Source organism: Diceros bicornis, chromosome 14 (genome assembly GCF_020826845.1).
Source record: "Diceros bicornis minor isolate mBicDic1 chromosome 14, mDicBic1.mat.cur, whole genome shotgun sequence".
Lineage (NCBI taxonomy): Eukaryota > Metazoa > Chordata > Mammalia > Perissodactyla > Rhinocerotidae > Diceros > Diceros bicornis.
In genome coordinates, this window is record NC_080753.1 from 66,738,826 (window position 1) to 66,759,713 (window position 20,888).

Below are 20,888 nucleotides of genomic sequence, written 5' to 3' on the forward strand. Positions count from 1 at the left end.
GGACACAGCTGGGATGCTTTCGATGCACTGGGCCAGCTCCTCCCACCTGACAGGAAGGGGAGCATTGTAAGCTGATTCCTGGGGTCCCCTGAAGCCCAAGAGAGAGGGGACGACCCCTTCTCAGCTCCCTGACATCCCCCAGCACCTATGCACCCATTGGGGAGGGACAGTAGTTATTTGTTGTAAATAATAAATGCCATGTTTGAATATTATATTAAAGTCCTCTTCCCTTTACAGCCTGGAAGTTGTGGTGTGGTTCTGTCGCTTTCTGTAGGCATGTAAGGGAGACACAGAATCTCACATTTCTCCTTGAATCAAGAACTCTTCCCGGTCATCAGCTTATTGTATGTGGGAGAAGCGAGAAAGGCCAGCCCCTTCCCTGGCTAGTGGGGACACTCCCAAGTCCCCCTAACACCGAGGACCAGTTCATTTCAGTATCATTCAGCTCCTCCAGGAGCAGACATGGCCCACCACCCGTTCTCCTGAGATTTAAAGGTTGAAGGTACTTTCACAGGCAGAGAAACAACCACTGAAATGTGGGTGACTTTAAAACAGCAGTAGCCAGGACCATGTTGTGCCACAGGCAGGGGCTGCCTTTCTAATTCGGGAGGAAGAGGGAATGTTTTCTGCTTCTCTTGTTGAGGTTTCTTTTGACCAAATTTTAGGAACTTGTTGTTTTCTAGTTCAAGCTCTGGGATTACATCAGCTCTAAGTGGGGAAAACAAGGGAAAAAGATCAAAACATGCACGTGGAGAGGACATGGCCCGAGGAAGTTCATTTGCAGATGGACTAAAGGCAGGCAGGACTTTCCCTCCTGAGGCCCCTCTAGGGGCTCCGTGTTCACCCCTGACCTAGATTTGAATCCTGCTGTGATCCCTGTCCAGGACTCTGAATTCCTTTTCCTGCTTGATTTGTATCCAGGAGGAAAGATTTGTGATGCAGCTTTTAAGGCTACAGCTGGGCCTTGTTACATAAACATTACTGCTCCCTGTGAACTAGGATTTTCAGCACCCCTGCCTTCCTTATGCCATTCCCTTTAGGGCAGAAATTCCCTAGAAGGCCCCCAGCCTCCTCCGTGGCTTGGCCTGATGGATCCCGAGTGAGCTCTGCTTTGCCAGGTTAAGGGACCATAATCCTGGCCATTCAGTGACCCCACATTGTCCCTTGTTGTCCAAGGTGGCTTCTGAGCCCGTGTCCTTCTGAGGTCCATGGTCTTGGACAATCCTCCAGTTTACACACTCAGTGTTGGTGTTCCAAACTTGTCCAAATGTGGCAATTGGGCCCGAGCCCTTAAAGTGTGTCAACCCTGGGTGTCTGTGTTTTTTCCCCCAGTCTTGTGCTGTGGTTACATTACAACCACCTGCTGGGGTGTGAACCCTGTTTGGAGCTTTGAAAGATCAGGTATGACAGGGGTTGGGGGGGGTCCAGCAGGGAATGCCACGGAACTGATGATCCATGGACGTGCATGAACACAGCCTTACCAATTAAAATACTGAAATGCTTCCCATCTGGAGGTGAATAGACACTGCTCTGAGCTCACACCGAGAACCCACCCCGTGACTAGCAGCTTTCAAAGGGTTACCAAGTGGCATTTTGAACCTCTTCCCTTGGGAACACCCTGTAAGACAAGGGCCAGATGAATCGCTTGGCACTTGTGAGCTATCCCCTCCTTTCTGATGGCTGCAAGTGTCACCCAGACACACAGGCTGGACTCTGCCAGGGATGCCTTCTCAGGACAGCCAGAAGCTGAGGATGAATCCTGGTTCCCGGCATCCCAGGCTCTTCCTGACACGGCACAGCCACCCAGGAAAGTGATTTGGTAATGGAAAGACTGGGAAGGCCCTACTTTTCCTCCAAAGAGAAAGAGAAGTGCAACAGTGAAAGCTTGATCCCTCAAATAGACAATTAAATCCCAACAAGCAGTGGGTTCTTGTCAGATTACTGACGCTGAAAAGGCCTCTTTTGATAATAGCACAAGCCCCCAACTGCCATGTCCATCTTTACAAATCAAATTTCTAACACATGTGGATCTAAAATACTGAGGGAAATATGGTATTTCCTTAGATGCAACTCTGAATTAGCATGCAACAAAGAACATAAAAATGGAGACCTAGAAGTAAATATCTAATTTGAGAACATAGACATCAAAGAGCTTTTGATATAGTATTTTGGAATCTATTGGAATATTAGACAAAACGAATAATCCACTTTAAGTAGGTTTTACTGTCACTGTGAGGGGAAAAACTGAATCATCCCGTGATGTTGATAACTCGCTGTTGACTTGAAAGTAAAAATAAATAATGTGCATAGTAAAGGAAAATGATAGAACAGCATGAAAAAGGAAGATCCTTCTCTCCTCACCTGAAACTCAAACTCTAACCTCAGAAAGAAACTGCTGTCTATATTTTCTATGTCACGCAGCAGAGTTTAATAAAAGAAACGTATTGGTATGTTTTAAAGTTTCAAGAGCTCAAAGCCAGAAAAAATTAGGGACGCTGCCAAGAGACCTCACTGAGGTGCCTACTCCATTTCATCTGCAGTCAGGACGTCCTTCTTGGCCCCTCACTTTCTCTGCCTTGCTAGCAAGTCTGTCCACCATCAGTGCTGTCACCAGTCTCTCTCCTGTGCTCTTCACTGCCCTGTCCTCCTTCCTGATACCTTCCTCAGTCGCCAGAAATTGTTGGCAGTGGTGCTGTGGAATGCTCAGATCAGCTCCTGGAATCATCTCTGCCAAATCTGAAGACCGGCAGGTGTGGGCATGGGACCTGGAGTGCAGACCACCTGCGAGCACACCTGGCAGGGATTCACCTGTGTGACTAGGTGCAAGTTTTTGCAACGCTTTGGCAAGATTGAAAGGACTTACCAGTTGTCCTGCACTGCTGCAGGCCTGGAGTCCTTGCAGTCTCTCGGGCTAGCAGACCTGGTGGGGCTGGTCCAAAGGGTCCTCCCAGAGACCCGTCACCGCCAGGATGGGATGGGATTCTAGTACTCGGCCTCTTGAATATGTCACTGGACATCCTCAAAGGGATGAAGATGCTTAAACCAGGCTTTGGTTTGGACTGGTTCCCACAGTTACACTGCTTCTTCTGTGAAGATGTGACTATCATCCTTCTTTTCCTCTTACCCTACAAAAATAAATCATGAATTGGGTCAAATGATAAAGGAAGCCTGCCTTTTTAGGACAATTATCCTGGCTGTTTTGTACTTCCACCCTCCCTCTATCCTCTGGGGATAGATCTGACTTGTGTCCTGGGATGTCATCAGGCAGATTTGCATCAAGAACACTCAAGGCTACTCCAGATCATTTCTCCTCCCCCAACCTGTTAACACCCCTGCTTGTTTGAGTGTGTTTCTATTCTCTTCTTGTCCTTGTCACTCTCAACCGCACAAGTCCTGACACTCTCTCAGGACAGTCAGTCCCCAAACCTTTACTAAATCCCAAATCCTACCATTTCTGTGTTTTCTGACTACTCATTTTCTTAATCTATTGACCACTTGGTGTTCGTAGAAGTTAAATCAATAGTGACATTATCAACCACCCCCTGTTAAGGACTTACTCCCATATCCCAGATGTTCACATAATCCAAACAGTTATGGTCAAAAGTAAATAGTTCAGAAAACATATTCACTCACCATAAATTCCCAATCTCTAATACTTTTTATTCAAACACTCATACAGTAGATACCTGTCCCTTAAGATCAGAAGTAATGTCAGATCACCGATCCTCACCTTAAGTTCCTCCTACACCTATCAATCCTGGATTCCATGGACTATGATCTCAATAGTTTCCTTGGAATAATAAAAAATTCCTTACCACTCATTTATGTTGTAAACCTCCAAACCCAGAAGATCCCGATTATCTGCCATGCCATAGCTACTGCTGGTCTTATAACAAGAGGAGGAAAAAGCACGAAACATTATCTTTTGATACCATTGTAAAAACAAAACCATCTGCATCAACTGGGAAGCACGCATAATGCCTGAAAATTTTGTTCTTTTTTTTTTTTGTTGGGTCAATAACAAAAAGAAAAATCAATTAAAAAATGGGCAATGGATCAGAATAGACTTTTTCCAATGAAGACATACGAGGGGCCAATAGGTGTATGAAAAGATGTTCGGCATCACTAATCAGGGAATGCAAATCAAAACCACAATGAGCTATCACTTCACACCTGTTAAGATGGCGATTATCAAAAAAACTAAAGATGGCAAATGTTGCTGAGGATGTGGAGAAAAGGAACCCTTGTGGGAACGTAAACTAGTACAGCCATTATGGAAAACAGTATGGAGCTTCCTCCAAAAATGAAAACTAGCATATGATCCAGCAATCCCACTTCTAGTATATACCCACAGGAATTGAAATCAGGGTCTCAACGAGGTACCTGCACTCTAATGTTCATTGCAGCTAATTCACAATAGCCAAGACACGGAAGTAACCTAAATGTTACTGATGGATGAATGGAGGAAAAAATGAAATATTAGTCAACCTTGAAAAAAGAAGGAATTTCTGCCATTTTTGACAACATGGATGGACCTAGAAGACATTATGCTAAGTGAAATAAGGCAGACAGAGAAAGGCAAATACTCACTTATATGTGGAATCTAAAATAATCAAACTCATAGAAGCAGAGGTTAGAATGGTGGTTACCAGAGGCTGTGGGTGTGGAGAAATGGGGAGCTGATGGTCAAAGGATACAAAATTTCAGTTATCAAGATAAATAAGTTCTGGAGATGTAGGACAAGCATAGTGCCTACAGCTGACAAGACTGTATTGCATACGTCACATTTGTTAATAGAGTAGATATTAAGAGTTCTTACCACAGAATAATAGTAATAAAGGAGGTGAGAGAAAACTTTGGGAGGTGATGGATATGTTTGTGGACTTGATGGTGGTGACAGTCTCAAGGGTGTATACTTATGTCCAAATTCATCAAGATGTATATGGAAAAGTATGACATAATCATTGATTCCTCTGCACCTTGAAATACACCATGTCCTCATCACAAGAGAAAAAAATTTGTAACTATGTGTGCGGACGGATGTTAACGGGACTTATTGTGGTGATCATTTCAACATATATACAAACAATGAATCATTATGTTGTACCCCTGAAACTAATATAATGTTGTACATCAACATTACCTCAATAAAAACAATATAACAGAGAAAACCATTTGAATATTGTAAATGAGTTCAGTGAATCCCTGAAACTGCCCCATTCCCATATGAGAGTTACTGGAAGCAGAGAGGATGAAGTAAAATGGAAGAAAGTTGTACAAAACAGTAGCCAAATTAAAATCATTTAAGTTGCTATGAGCTCCTTTTGGCAAAGTTCTGTGAGCACTGATCTTTCACATTTTCCTGGAAAAGCATACTTTCAGATCCAAGCCATAATAGTTTCATCATTTGCTCTAATAAGACAATTTCAACTTAATAAATAAAACCAAAAGCATCCCTTATGTATGAATAAAGTTAGTGAACTTTACAGAGAAAAGAGCATATTTGCACAATCTCAATAAAGGAAACAGAAGAACTGTATGATGATCGATTCTCATTCAAGCTTATCTTTGAAAGCCAGTAAAACCAGGTTCTCTTTTCAAGGATGTGTGTAGAGCTGTCAGCCTTGGAAGACAGAAATAGTGACCTCCTCGGGAACAAAGGGCAGTCTTGCTTACTGCCCAGTGTAATAGAAATAACACCCCTCCCTGGGGCAAAGGTCAGCAGACTTCCCGCCCATTATCAAAGATTTGAGTTCCTTAAGCTCTGAGTTCCTGCAAACCTCTGCATGTCACCTGGCCCACTGTGTATCATCCTGTAGGAAGTGGGATTTAGTGAACCAGTGCAAATGCTGATACTCTGGCCACTGCTATTGCTGTGACATTAAGTCCTTTGTCTCTGACCCATGGATCTCATGTCTTTGCCAACATCTATAAGACCATGGTAGGCTGACTTATTAGCTTGCAGGTAAGGTAAAAATATCAGACCTTCCACAGTTCCTGACAAGCGCTTTAAGTAACTAGTAGTCTTAGGAACAGAGAGTTACCCAGAACAATATGCATGGATGGTCTTCATACAAGACTTCATGCAAGCAAAACTTTAATAAGTCTCTCTGACCTCTTTTATTTCTACCCCAATTAGAAGGAGAGGCACCAAGCTATTACAGACCTAGGGCTTGTGCAAGCCACCTGGAGACCTAGTGACCAGAAACTTCCCATAGGGACCAAAGACAGATGGGCATGTTTCCAAAATGGACACCTATGCCTCCCTATCATCCAAAAAACAGTACATTATCTTAATTTATGGTGATTTGATTCATTAAAATCTTGTGATGGGCCAAAGATACACTTCTAAGAGGAGTGAGGCACATGGCAGTTGTAAGTAGATTAACAGATTTGGTGAATATGAAACTCTAAACTAAACTTAGTGTTCTAATCAACTATAAGGTACAACAAATTTAATTAGATCAATTAAATGATATTTAATGGTATGCCTGATTATTACTCTGCAATAATGATCAAGAAGCTCATATAAATAACTATAATTGGTCTTACTTTAAAATATGATAGTCAAGACTGTTTGAGATAAGCTGGAGTGAAGGAAGGGGAGAAATAGACAGCTGCTCTGAAGCCACTCTCAAGACAGCTGGATCTACATGTAACCCAGGAGATCGAGGCAGATGGCTGTGTGCCTAGATCCTCCCTGAATTGTGGTTCTCAGGGATGTCACGGGGCTGAAGCAGCTTCCTGAATCATGTTTACACGTCCATGTGTACAATACCCCTGACCATGAGGATGAAACACCATTCAATCATCCCTTACACCCCTCTAATTTACAATTAGATTTCAAAATCATTGTATCATTACATGATAATTTATTCCTCAAACGTGTAGGATGCCGAGCTAAAAGAAAATCAAATTTCAATGGCTTATTTTCTTTGAAGGACCAAGATGTTCTTTCACACTTGGAATCCGGATTAGAGGATAAATCCAAGTAAATGGAAACAACTTAAGAAATGGACAGAGGAATATTTCATTCCTATATACACAGTTTTCACTGTGGCAAAAACAGAGTTACATTTTAAAAGAATTAGAATTTTTTGAAATTTTATAGATATTAAAGACATTGTTTTGCTTATATTCCCTTTAGTTTACCAAATGAAACTCACTCTTTAATGGCCATTTCTAGCATTGAGTGCTAATAGCAGCAGCTTTTTAAAATTCTTATTTTTCCCAGGTCAAAGATCAAGGGCAGAGGTCATCAAGAGGTCAAGTATAATCTACCTACGGATGTGGCAGGTTTAACTATGGATGTTCAAGCCAGACATTGCCAGCAGAACAAAAACTCTTCACCCATAGTTGAGTTTTTAATAGTAATCACAAAGACTTAAGAATATCAAAGGAAATTCTTTTTTTTTTTTTTGTTTTTTTTTTTTTGTGAGAAGGACCAGCCCTGAACTAACATCCAATGTCAATCCCCACCTTTTTTGCTGAGGAAGACCGGCTCTGGGTTAACATCCGTGCCCATCCTCCTGTACTTTATATGGGACACTGACACAGCATGGCTTAACAAGCAGTGCATCGGTGTGCACCTGGGATACGAACCAGCAAACCCCGGGCCGCTGCAGCGGAGTGCGCGCACTTAACCACTTGCACCACCGGGCAGGCCCTCAAAGGAAATTTTTTATTAAGAACCAAAGTTATAGATTCCTATCTTGTGTTCAATACTTTGAATTTTTGACCCAAATCATATATATCGATTGGACCATGTTCAATTCTATGATCTTTGGAAGATTCAGCCTACAGCTGAAGAGAAACAGATATGACATCAATATCTTATCCTCTCTGAAGTCCAACTGAGATCCCCTGGAGTCAGAAGTTTTTAAGACAAGAAAAAGTCATCCTTCTGAACAGAGAGAGTAGAGGCTATTCAAACGTTCAACTTTAAATTGTTAACATGACTTGTTAGAATGTGATGGAACGAGCATAATACCTTCTAAGTTTCAAGATTTTTCTCCAGAATACTGAGATGGATGACCTTGAAGGCCAGTTTCCCCATAAATGTATTTATTCAGTGATAAAATTAATTTCCCTATAAAATAATTCCCATAAAAATGTTAAAAATATATCATAGTCTCTCACTAAAGGGAAACAAAGCAAACTGAGCAGTTGAATTGCAGTGCAATAAATTCTATACAAGGATCTTAATGCAGCGTTATGTATAATAGTGAAACTGGATGTAATCCCATTTCTATCAAAGAAGAAGTAAACAGATTATGGTATTCCTGTTCTTTGGAATACCTCTAAAACATCTAAAATGGTAAGTTAGAATGATGTGCACTGATAACGGGAGACGTCTATGATTTATGGTTTAGGAAACAGCAAATTGCAAAACGATGTAGTTATGTAATTTATGTTAAAGAACTTTATGTGTATTTATAAATACATAGGAAATGTCCAGAAGAGTAAACCCCACCCTGTTAACAACAGTTCCCTCTGAGTAGGGGAGTGAGTTTTCAGGGAAGAGGATGAAAGTGGAGGGTTTCACTTTATATAGATCTGTGTAATTTGACATTTTTAACAGTATGTATTTCTTTCATAATTAGAAAAATGAGTGATGTGGCCATTTTGTGCAGGGCAACAGTATTCTATTCACCAGGCTCTGTGATGTATGTTACTGCACAGCACGGACTGTAGGAGAAAGCCCAGAGGAGCAATGAACACAAAGAAGACATAACACCCGCAAAAAGTCAGTGGAGTATTTCTACATAACAAACCTTCCAGGCGAGTGACGGTGAATATCCACTGCTCCAGCTCTCGCAATAAACCTAGAACCTTCCCAGGATAAGCCAGATGACCACGCCCAACTAGTCCACTCCCTGCCCTGGGCCTGTTTGTGCAAGGTGACTGCCATCAAGCAGATAATGGACTCAGGATGCGGTATATGCCTTTGGGGAGGCTGGCAGAGAGGCATAAACTGGAGCACACCTGAGAGGCAGAGTTCCAAGTGGAGATTCAAAATGTACCAAGAAATTTTGTGAAGTGAAGGAAGCTACTCGACCTCTCTGAGCCTCAGTTTCCCCCCCCTGTAAAATGGGGATCACAGGTCTACTTCACAGAGCTGTTGGGGAAGATACATAAAAGTGCCTGTGACAGCCAGTGTCCACATTATTAACAAAGTCGTATCAGACTTCAGAATAATCGATGAAAAGAATAATGTTAATGAGACCAAAGATGAGATGCCCAGCTTCGTAAGCAGCATGAGAATGAGAGGAGTTCTGACTAAGCAGGGTTCTTCACAGCTCCACTGGAAAGAACGAACACGGGCTACACCAGGATAAGTCGCTGTTTTACAGTGACCCGTGTAGTGAGGGTGGGTCCCTAAAAACACTGCGAAATACAGTTACACACAGTGGCTCCTAGGAAACAACTACAAAGCAATCAACACAGCAGAGAGGAATGGGAAAGGGGCAAGCAGGGGAGGGTCATAGCCACAAAATCTGATGGAAGACACTGAACCACAAAGAGCGCCCAGCTCTGTCAACAGCTGCTGTGGTTGCACCAGGAGATCAAACGTCTGAGAAAGCCATTGTGGGGACTGCTGGGAGCACAGTGGTCACTGCAGCCACACCCCAACAGCAGTGCATCGGAGCACACACACCCCGAAAATTTCCTCTCCATTAATTCTTGTTTTAAGATGATGAATAGCCTCATGTTACAATGTCTCCTTCCAACCCTTGTGATCGAATGTTGTCAGAACCCCCTGAAGAAGGCACAGGCCAGAGTAGGATGGAACGCTGGGCGCTGGGGGAGCAGCACTGCACCTGACCACACGGACTATCATCTGGGCCTATTGAACACGAGAGAAGAATCCAAGGATGTGGTCTAATGAGTATTCCCTGTCTTGCCACATTCAGAGACACCATCGAGTTTCTCGTCCAGTCTTTACAAAAATGTTAGAGAATTCATGTTTCATTTATTCATAAAGAGGCAAATTCTTGACAAAGTGACAGGGTCCAGTTTCCATGACCAGGTTTTTCAGTTGTTTTGATAATATCCCACATTCAGGAATTCGACATGTAACCTACTGGGATGTATAATATAAACAAGCACTTTTTTTCATGTAGATCAATGCCCAGATTTTTAGGGAGGACATAAGTCATGAAAGTTGCTAACCCTTCCTCCACAGGTTTCAATAGAACTTTTAAGTTAATTTACCAACCTCAGGAAAAGAGAATTTGGCCATTCAAATTTTTTGTTTCTGCATTCAAGTGTACAGTACAGCCAAGAGAATGAACAGAAAAAAATTGACAAGAAGATCTTGCTTGCATTTCATCTTTTGCAAATAAGCAAGCTATTTTATGCTCTGTTCCATTCACTAGTCTAATCAATTTTTGAAGAATACGGTACATCTGACTATCCCTGGGCGTGTTTATCCAGGAAATTTGCCGGAATCCAAAGCAGAGATGTTAAAGCTGACGGATTTCAAATGCTGCCCAAGTGCTGTCTACCTTACACATCCCTCTCCCAAAGGCGGACCACCTTTCTCATCCTGAGGGATCAGAGTCGTCACCTGTGTCTCTGAGAGACTGGCCACTCAGGCCTGAGCTGAGATTAGGTGATCAATCTAAAGGGCAAAATACTTAAGCTATTCTCATCTTGAGGATGCTGTTTCAGAGGCCTCTGCACTGGAATGGGTTAGTGAAAATGGCCTACTAGATACTTTCCTGGGAATTGGCTTGTTCTCCTCTGCTCTTAGCGGATCCTGGGGAAACCAGTGATTAACCTCAAGGATGCCTCAATTTCCACATCTGCGAAAAAGGCAAGCAACAGCCAATGTTACCACCCTGCAAAGCTCTTAAGTTGTGCTTGCAAGAGGGGTCACAAGGGCGAATTTCTTCCAAAAGCTAATGAAATGTTGGCACTTTGGCTGGAGAAGGCAGAGGGCAGCAGGAAAAGTGGAAAGTTTCTGAGATGTCAAACCAGTTCCCATAAGCATTTTAGAGAAGCACCTGGCCCTGGACTAGGTAGGAGGCTGTGGAAAGACCCACAGGCACGCAGGTGGGAGGAGGAATCAAGCCACGGAGGGAGGCGGTGTGGAAGAGGGGCGAGTCTGGCTTCAACTTTGGTCAAAAGCAGTTGCACACTCCAGGCCCGTGGCTGCCCATGCAGCTGCCACACCCTCCTAACTCCCTGGTCCCGCTCGTCCCATCACACCCCTCCGGGGCTCAGTCCACATGGAGCAGGTGCAGGACAAGTGTCTGCAGCCAATGACGGTTTGGCCCTCGGCCAAGCACACACCACGTTGTTCCTCACCCTAGGGCTAGGCACCGCCCTATGCCCAGAGCATCCTGGGAGTTGTAGTCCTGCAACCCTGCAGGCTGCCTGCTGAGAGCAGTTAAGAGACAAAAGCTCCCAGCATGCACAGCTAGGGGCCCCAATTCCCGCCTCGTCCCTCCGCCCCTGGGCCCCAATCCTCTGCTTCTCCACCCCACCCTCTACCCCGCCTCTTCTCTATACCACACCCACCCTCCATGACCTGCGCACCCCCCAGAGTATGCGCAGTGGGGTTGGACTGTATCCCTTGAGGCCAGTGCTCAGGTAGGGGTGGGGCTCACCAGCCTGGCTGTTGCTGAGGATGCTTGCAGCCCTAGTGGAAGCACCCTGGCCAGTATTTGAAAAGTAAATTCAATATCTAAAATGGAAATACCGGGTGCCTGGGAACCCGGAATTTGCCTTTTCAAGGCCACCTGTCATTCCATCCCCTGCATCCCTGCAGGCTGCCATGATTCGCCCTCTGGACCCCGTGGTCAGGGTCACTGCAGAGATCCTCCCTTTGGACCCCACCCACCTGAAGGGCCCATACCTTGGTCAGGCATCTTAGAAGGACTGCCCTGAGACATGTCATAAAAAGGAGAAAACATCACAATGGGCAGTCCTGTTTCCTGCATTGTACAGACAGGAAACTCAGATGCACTGGTAAGTGACCCCTAAGCCACTTCGGGTGACCACACGCATACCCCTTGTCCGATGTTGCACACAGGCTTGTTCACTGGACTTCCTTATCCCAGTGTGGACCTCTTGGCCTCGTTAACACAGGCAACAGCACCAAAACTTCTCATTGCTCATTCCCACAATGTTAGGCAAGTTTGTGTAGGAAGGTAATATGCAATTTCTGCTCTACTATAGGGCTGGCTCCTTGGCAACCAGTTTTAATATCCCTTTTTAAATATACCCTGAGAATCACAAAATAATTAATCAAAATAATTTGTTGCTGTTGGGGGTTATGGTGATAATTCTCTGAAGTCATTTTTCCATTTAGCTACTCTGACTCCAAATACTACAGCACCACATGCTTCTCAGACTGGTGGATGCACAGCTCCACTTCTTTGCAGAGAGGATGCACAACAGCAGAATATCCGTGGCCCGACTTTCTGGAACATCAGTATTACTACAAGATTAGAAGAAGCAAAGTTATGTCATTTCCAATGTAAGGAGTTAACAACTTAAAACTAAGGTGAGGTGTGAAAGTCATATGCCATTAATAATTGTCAGTAATCTGTGCTTGAAATGTCAGACTGTCTCTGAGAAAGAACTCTGAGACCCTATTTCCCATTGTTTTCAATAGGAAAAATTAGAAGGCGTAGCAAATCTATCGAAAGTCCCTACCAATTTCCTAAGTCATGATATGGCACCTAGACATAAGTTACGCACATCATGTGCTCCTCGTTTTGTTCCTCATTCAACCCAGTCCCACAGGTCTTGAGTGCATGGTGTGAACACTGCACTGTGCTAGGTGTCATGGCCTTGGTGACTATCGTCATGGGAGTGGACCTTACTGGAGAAAGATGACATCATAAAATCTCAAAACCATGCCAGTTACCAAATTGAGGCAAGAATGGAAAGACCCAGGGGACCACACAGGGTGAGGGCATTAATAGATACTTGGGAGTGTTAAAATCCATCTGATGATGTCATGAGTGAATGTGTTCCAATTTAAAACAAAACCCTACTGTTATTCTGAGATATTGAGTTAGGATCTTTGTGCAAATATGCAGGATTTAAAATGTTTATTGATGTATAACCTGCGTACAGAAATATATGCAGAAGTCATCCATGTAAACTTCAAAGAATTATTACAAAGTGAACACACTTGTGTGACCAAGAACTAGCAGCAGCTTCACTCAGGCCTGGACAATCCCTTTCTTCCTCCTTCCTCCTCAAAGGTAACCAATATCTTACCAGCGAACACTGTATATCAATTTTGTCTTCTTATACAAGTGTTTTATTACAGAACAATTTCTGTTTTATTACAGAACAATATCTGAGGGTATTCTGTTCTGTGGATGCCAGAAAAATTTAAACAATATACAAAAAAACAAAATAGCATAATAGGCCCATCACCCAGCTTCAACAACTACTAATCATCTGCCATTTTTATTTCATCCACACTCCATCCTATTCCCACCTCACTTTATTATTCTTTTAGTCCTTTGTGTGTGTGTGGAGGTAAGATGTATGCACACTGAAAGGCACAAGTCTCAATTCTAGAGTTTTGGCAAATAAACATGCCCATATAACCTTCACCGCTTTAACAATAGAATATTTCCATCACCCCCAGAAAACTCCTTCCTGTTCCTTCCCAGGCAATTTTTTCCTTCCCTTGAGGCAACCACTGTTCTGGTTTTTTCACCATAGGTTCATCTTGGCTGAAATCATCCCACGTGTATTGTTTTCTGTCCAGGTTGCCTCCCTTGGCACGAGGTTAATGAGACTCACCCAGCATGTGTGTGTCAGCGTTTGCTCCTCGGCACGGCTTAGGGCGTTCTGCTCTGTGGATGCCCCGCAGTGCGCTCATCTTCCTCCTGGGGTCATCTCCTGTGAATATTCTTGTACAAAAGCTTTTTGTATGCTGTTTGATTTCTTTATTAGCTTTTAAGTGACACACCTTTTGCACTTTTTAGTGGTGGTTCCAGATTACAATATGCATCTTTAACATATCACAGCCTACCTAGACTTAATAGTGCACCAATTTAATCAATGTAAAATATGGAAGCCTTGCTACAGAACAGTTCCACTTAACTCTGTCTGACTTTTGTGCTATTGTTTTCATAAATTTTACATCTACCCATGTTATAAATCCCACAATACAGTGTTATAATTTTTGCTTTAAATAGTCATAGGTCTTTTAAACAAAATTAAGAGAAAATAGTTAAGTATTTGGAGGTAGATGCTTTGAGGCTCTGCAAATGTACTGTTTCTTCTTTAAGTTTCACCAACAGTTTTTGCATTCATCGGTCAGTCTTGTCCACAGTAATTATTACTGTGGTGTTCTAGTGGCAATTTTCTATTTCATGCTGTCCATCTGCGGTTATTATTTGGAATTCTCTGAGGAAGATTCCCCTCCTCCCTTTCCCTTCCTTCTTCCTTTCTTTCTCTCTTTCTTTCATTCTTTTTTTCCCCCTTTTTTTCTTTCTTTCTTCCGTTCTTATTTAATCTTTTTTATATCAGTATAGACTCATGGATATTTATTTTATTCTCTGGGTAATAATCCAATGCTACCATTATTTATTTTGTTGCTCACAGTTTTCCAACTTGAGCCATTGGGAAGTCTTTCAGATTGATTGCTTTTGACACATCTCATCATTTTCTGTGTTTTTTTTTAAAGCACTTTCCGACTTCCTGGCACTAAAAGATGCTCCAGGCTCACCTTGTATTTTCCATCTCCAGCCCTAGAAGTACCCATTTCTCCAAGAAAACCTGCTTATTTTTATTGGAGAATGATATTTAGAAACCAAGATCTGGGAGCTAGGTGTGCTCATTGATACTAGGGTGTCACTGCTTCTAGACCCTCTCAGCAGAACTTGGAAATGTGTGTATGAATATAAACTCAGGTATACACATCTATCAATTGATCTATCAGTCTATCTATTAATCTGTCTATTGGGATAGATATATTAGAAGAGACATGGATTCATACTGATAATTCCAACTCCAATGCAGCACCACAGAGTTTATTCTAACATTCTCCTTTTGCTTATTTGTAACTTCTTTCACCAACAGTGAGAAACTTAGCTCCAGTTAGCTACAATATATTTACTAATGTGTCAACTACTTTCAGAATTGCTAATCCATACCCTTATGAAAAGCAAATTTACCAGCTAGAGTACAGTGTTTGTGTCGAGTACATTAGTTTTACAGTATCCCGTCAAAACATTGTCTTCCAAAGTTACTAGGTCAGGACCTTTCATCTCCAAACCTTCAGTGTGGTTATGTCACATGCTTATAATACAGTGAGATTCGTTTGTCACTTCATTCCATCTGAGTTCCCCAGCATCCTGATTGATTTTTAAAATTTGCAGAGTAAAATTCACTCTTTGTGGTGTACAGTTCTATGGGTTCTGACAACTTTATGGTCGTATATCCACCCCCACAGTACCATACAGAGCTGTTTTATTCACCTCCAAATTTCTCTCATGCTGTCACTTTGTAGTCAACCCCTTCCCCCACTCCATCCCTTGGCAACCACTGATCATTTTCCATCCCTGTATTTCTGCCTTTGCTAGAATGTCATATAAATGGAATCATATACTATATAGCCTTTTGAATCTGGCTTCCTTCCCTTAGAGAAATGCATCCAAGATTCATCCACGTTGTTGTGTGAATTAAGAGTTTATCCTTTTTATTGCCAAGTAGTATTCTAATGTACCGATGCACCACAGCTTCTTTCTCCATTCAGCTGATGAAGGACATTTAGTTTGTTTCCAGCTTTGGCAATTATGAATAAAATGGCTATGAAGATTCACACAAAGATTTTTCCTTAAACATTAGTTTTCAATTTGCTTCAGTAAATACCTAGGAGTGGGATATCTGAGTCATGTAATAAGTGTATGTTTAACTTTATAAGAACCTGCTAAACTGTTTTCTGAATGTAACTATCATGTTGCATTCCCAGTTCTAGTTGCTCCTATTCCTCACCAATACTCTGTAGTTGCAATTTTATTAGTATTTGCAATTTTATTTTTTATTTTAGCCATCTAATTGGTGTGTGGTATCTTATTGTGGCTTCTGCTTCCTTTATGAAAGTGAGTTCTGCTAAATATAGGATCCTGTGTTGACTTTTGGGTTTTCTTTCTGTACTTGAAAGATGTGATTTTGTTGTTGATTGGTCTGTTTTTTTTTTTTTTGATAATATATCATCCATCATTCACATTATTTCTCCCTCTATGTAATGTCTTCCCCTGTATATATGTATTTCCCTGAATGCTTTCAAGATTTTCTTTTTATCTTTGGATTTTTACAGCTTGACTATCATGTTCTGAGGTATGGTTTTATTTTGTATTTTATTTTGTGGGTTTGTTGACTTTCTTAGATCTAAAATTTTAGATTTTCCACCAAATTTTGGAAGTTTTATGGTATTAGTTATTGATTTTCCTTTCTGCCTCATTTAATTTTTCTGTCATTCCTCTCTCTGCTGGGGAGTCAATCATCTCACAGTTTGTAAGGCTCTCTTCATTTTCCTTCAAAAATTTTACATTCTTTTCTTCAGACTGGATAATTTTTATTGCTCTGTCTTCATGTTTCTTCTACTGTTTCTAATCTACTGGTAAACTCAAAAGTACTTTTTTTTTTATTTCATCTTCCTATTTTGTTCGTTTTTATAATTCCCATTTCTCTGCTGAGTTTCCACATCTGTTCATTCATTATGAGAATATTTTTCTTTACCATCATTATCATCTTTATAAAAGCTAATTTCTTATCCTTGTCTGCTAATTGCAACAACTTGGGAATAGTTTCTACTGCCTGCTTTGGTCATATATGGATTACATTTTCCTTTTTCTTCAAATCTCATGCTTTTTTAAATTGTGTACTGGAAACCATGTATGATAATTATAGAGACTTTGGATTCTATTGCATTCCTCTGAAGAGTGTTGTTATTTTTCTAGCAGGGAGTTAACTTGGCTGGACTGAAACTCCAATCCTATCTCCTTTATAGTGGGCATAGCTGAAATCCTCAATCAGATCTTTCCTCTTCTAACTGCTGTTTTTACAATAGTCCCTCTGGGTCCTACCCTGCATGTGTGTTGTTCAAAGAACTGCCAATTTGGTGTGTGTAAGGGGGAGACTTTCATACATATTTTGAGATTTTCCTCTTTGTGGCTCCCTCCCTTCCAGAATTTCTCCCCTAACTTTCCAGCTACTCTGCCAGCCCCAAAATACATCCTCTAACATTACAAGTAAGACTGTAGTTTCTCCCCTGTCTGGGCCATGTACAGATTTTGGAATGCTTTGAGGCAAAAGACTCAAGCTTGCAAATATCTTCTGGTGCAATTCCCATCATTCAAGGGAAGACTCCCTCTCAGTTCTGCTTGCTTTGGAAGAGATTTATACATACACACATATACACATTTATTGTATGTGTATTACATATAGATACATGATTCTATGTAAATATTTAAAATATTTTATGCAGATTTTATCATTGTTATCTGTGAGAGTGTTAGTTCAACATGTTACTCCACCATTACTGGAAGCCAGACCTCGGTTTTGTTTCTTTTTGGATTTTATATAAATGGAATTATACAATACATAGCCTTTTGAATATAATTTCTTTTATGCAGCATTATGGTAGTGATATTCATCCATGCTATTGCATGTAGCTAGTGTTCGTTCATTTGTTGAAAATAATTAATTATTTAATGGTCATAAAATATGCATATCATAAAATTGACCCTTTTAACTATTTTTATGTGTACAGTCCAGTGATTTCAGTACATTCACATTATTGTGTAGCCATAACTTCCAACCATCCACAGAACTATTTTCACCTTGCACTGAAACTCTGTGCCCATTAAGCAACAACTCCCTGTTATCCCTCCCTCTTGCCCCTGGGAACCACCATTGTCCTCTCTATTCCTATGAATTTGACTTCTCTAAGTACCTTATATGAGTGGAATCATACAGTATTTTTCCTTTTGTGGATGGCTTTATTTCACTTAGAATAAAGTCTTCAAGGTTCATCCATGTCATAGCATAAGTCAGAATTCCTTCCTTTTTTTTTTTTTTGGTGTGGACTATCGGCCCTGAGTTAACATCTGCCAATCCTCCTCTTTTTGCTGAGGAAGACTGGCCATGGGCTAACATCCATGTCCATCTACCTCCACTTTATATGGGACACCGCCACAGCATGGCTTGCCAAACGGTGCATCAGTGCGCGCCCATTATCCGAACCGGTGAACCCCTGGCCACCGCAGCAGAGCGCACGCACTTAACCGCTTGCACATCCGGGCTGGGCCCAGAATTCCTTCCTTTTTAAGGGTGATTGGTATTCCATTATGTTATAAACCACATTTTTTTTTTTTGTCAATTCATCCGTTGATGGACACCTAGCTTACTTCAAGCTTCTGGTTATTTTGAGTAATGCTGTTAAGAACATGGGTGTACATATGTCTTTATACCTCTGCATTCACTTCTTTTGGATGTATACCCGTAAATGGTGTTCCGAGATTGATTTTTTCACATGTGGGAGGGTTCCCCACACCTCCAACAAGAAATTCTTGGAATGCCAGCTGGTCGTCAGATAATTAAACTCAATTTGATGCTGTGAACCCAGAGACACATCCGATTCCACAGGTTGAGGGCTCAGTCCTATAAGACTGCACACCCACCCAACCTCACTTCAACTTCATATGCTAGTTAGAAGCCCAGGCTGTTTCCTGTACTTCTGACTGACTGGCTGTAAACCAGAGCTTCCCACAACCTCCTCCTTGGGTTTGATTAATTTGCTAGAGTGGCTCACAAAACTCAGAGAAACATTTACTGGATCACCAGTTTATTATACAAGGATATAACTCAAGAACAGCCTGATGGAAGTGGTGCATAGGGAAAGGTATGTGAGAGGGGGCACAGAGCTTCCGTGCAATCTCCAGATGCACCACTCTCCAGGCACTCCTTGTCATTGCCAACCTGGAAGCTCTCTGAACCTCCTTCTATTGGGATTTTTATGGAGGCTCCCTCACATAGGCATGATCAATTATTAACTCAGTTTCCAGCCCCTCTCCCTTCTCTGGAGGATAAGGAGTAGGGCCAAAAATTCCAAGCTTCTAATGAGGGCTTGGTCTTTCTGGTGACCAGCTCCCATCCAGCCCACCCAGAGTTGCCTCAATAGAACAAGATTCTCCTAGTGTTCTTATCACTTAGGAAATTACAAGGGTTTTAGGAGCTCTGTGTCAGGGATGGGGTCAAAGACAAATATTAGAACAAGAGATGCTCCTAGTGTTCTTATCATTTAGGAAATTACAAGGGTTTTAGGAGCTTTGTTATAGGAACTGTGGGCAGACACCAATAAATATATTTTCTATTATTTCAGAACCCATAAGTGGAAATTCTAGGTCATATGGTAATTCTATTTTTAATTTTTGAAGGAACTGCTATACTGTTTTCCACAGTTTTATATTCTCACCATCAAAGTATGAGGGTGCCAATTTCTCAACATCCTTGCCAACACATGTTATTTTCTTATTTTGTGATAGTAACTATCCTAATGGGTGTGAAGAGGTATCTCATTGTGGTTTTATTTTGCATTTTCCTGATACTTAGTGATGTTGAGCATCTTTTCATGTGTTTACTGGCCATTTTATATCTTCTTTGGAGAAATGTGTATTCAAGTCCTTTGTGCATATTTAAATTGGGTTGTTTTTTTATTGTTGAGTTGTAGGAGTTCTTTATATATTCTAGTTATTAATCAATCCCTTATCAGATTTGTGATTTGCAAATATTTTCAACCATTCTGTGTGTTGCCTTTTTACTCTGTTGATTTTATCTTGTGATACAGAAAAGCTTTGCATTTTAATTAAGTCCAATTTGTTATTTTTTGTTGTTGTTGCTTATGTCTTTGGTGTCATATTAAAGAAATCATTGATGGCAATGGCATTTGGACCCAATGACATGCAGCTTTTTCCCTGTGTTTTCTTCTAAAGATTTTATAGCTTCAACTCTAACATTTATATCTTTGATCCATTTTGAGTTAATTTTCATATATCCTGTGAGGTAAGGGTCCAACCTCATTCTTTTGCATGTGGTTATCCAGTTTTCCCAGCACCATTTGTTGAAAATCTTATCCTTTCTCCAATGAATAGTCTTTGCACTCTTGTCAAAAATCATTTGACCGTATATGCAAAGGTTTATTTCAGGGCTCTCTATACTACTTCGTTAGTATATCGTGTTTCTTTATGCCAGTGCCACACTGTTTTGATTACTTTGTAGTAAGTTTTGAAATCAGAAAGTGCGAGTTCTCCAACTTTGTTCTTCTTTTTCTAGATTGTTTTGGCTATTCAGGGTCCCTTGACAGTCCATATGAATTTTAGGATAGATTTTTCTATTTTTGTAAAAACATCATTGGAATTATTACCTCCTTGTGTAAGTTGATTCTTCAGTATTTTACTCTTTCTGATGCTATTGTAAATAAAAGTATAATGTTTGTAAATTTCTTTTTCAGATTACTTATTATTAATGTATAGAAGAACAACTAATTTTTTCACGTTGATTTTGTGTTCCACTACTCTGCAGAATTTATTAGTTCTAACAATTTTTTTGTGGAATTTTTAGGGGTTTCAAGGTATAAGATATTATTTGTAAACAAATATAATATTACTTCTTCCTTTCCAATTTGGATGATATTTCTTTCTTTGTCTTGCTTACTTGTTTTGGCTAGAACTTCTAATACCATGTCGAATAGAAGTGGTGAAAGTGAGTATTCTTGCCTTGTTCCTGATCTTACAGAAAAAGCCTTCAGTCTTTCACCCATGAGTTCGATGTTCTCTGTGCATTTCTATATATGGCTTTTATTATGTTGAAGTAGCTTCCTTTTTCTCTGAGGGTTTTTTAGTGTT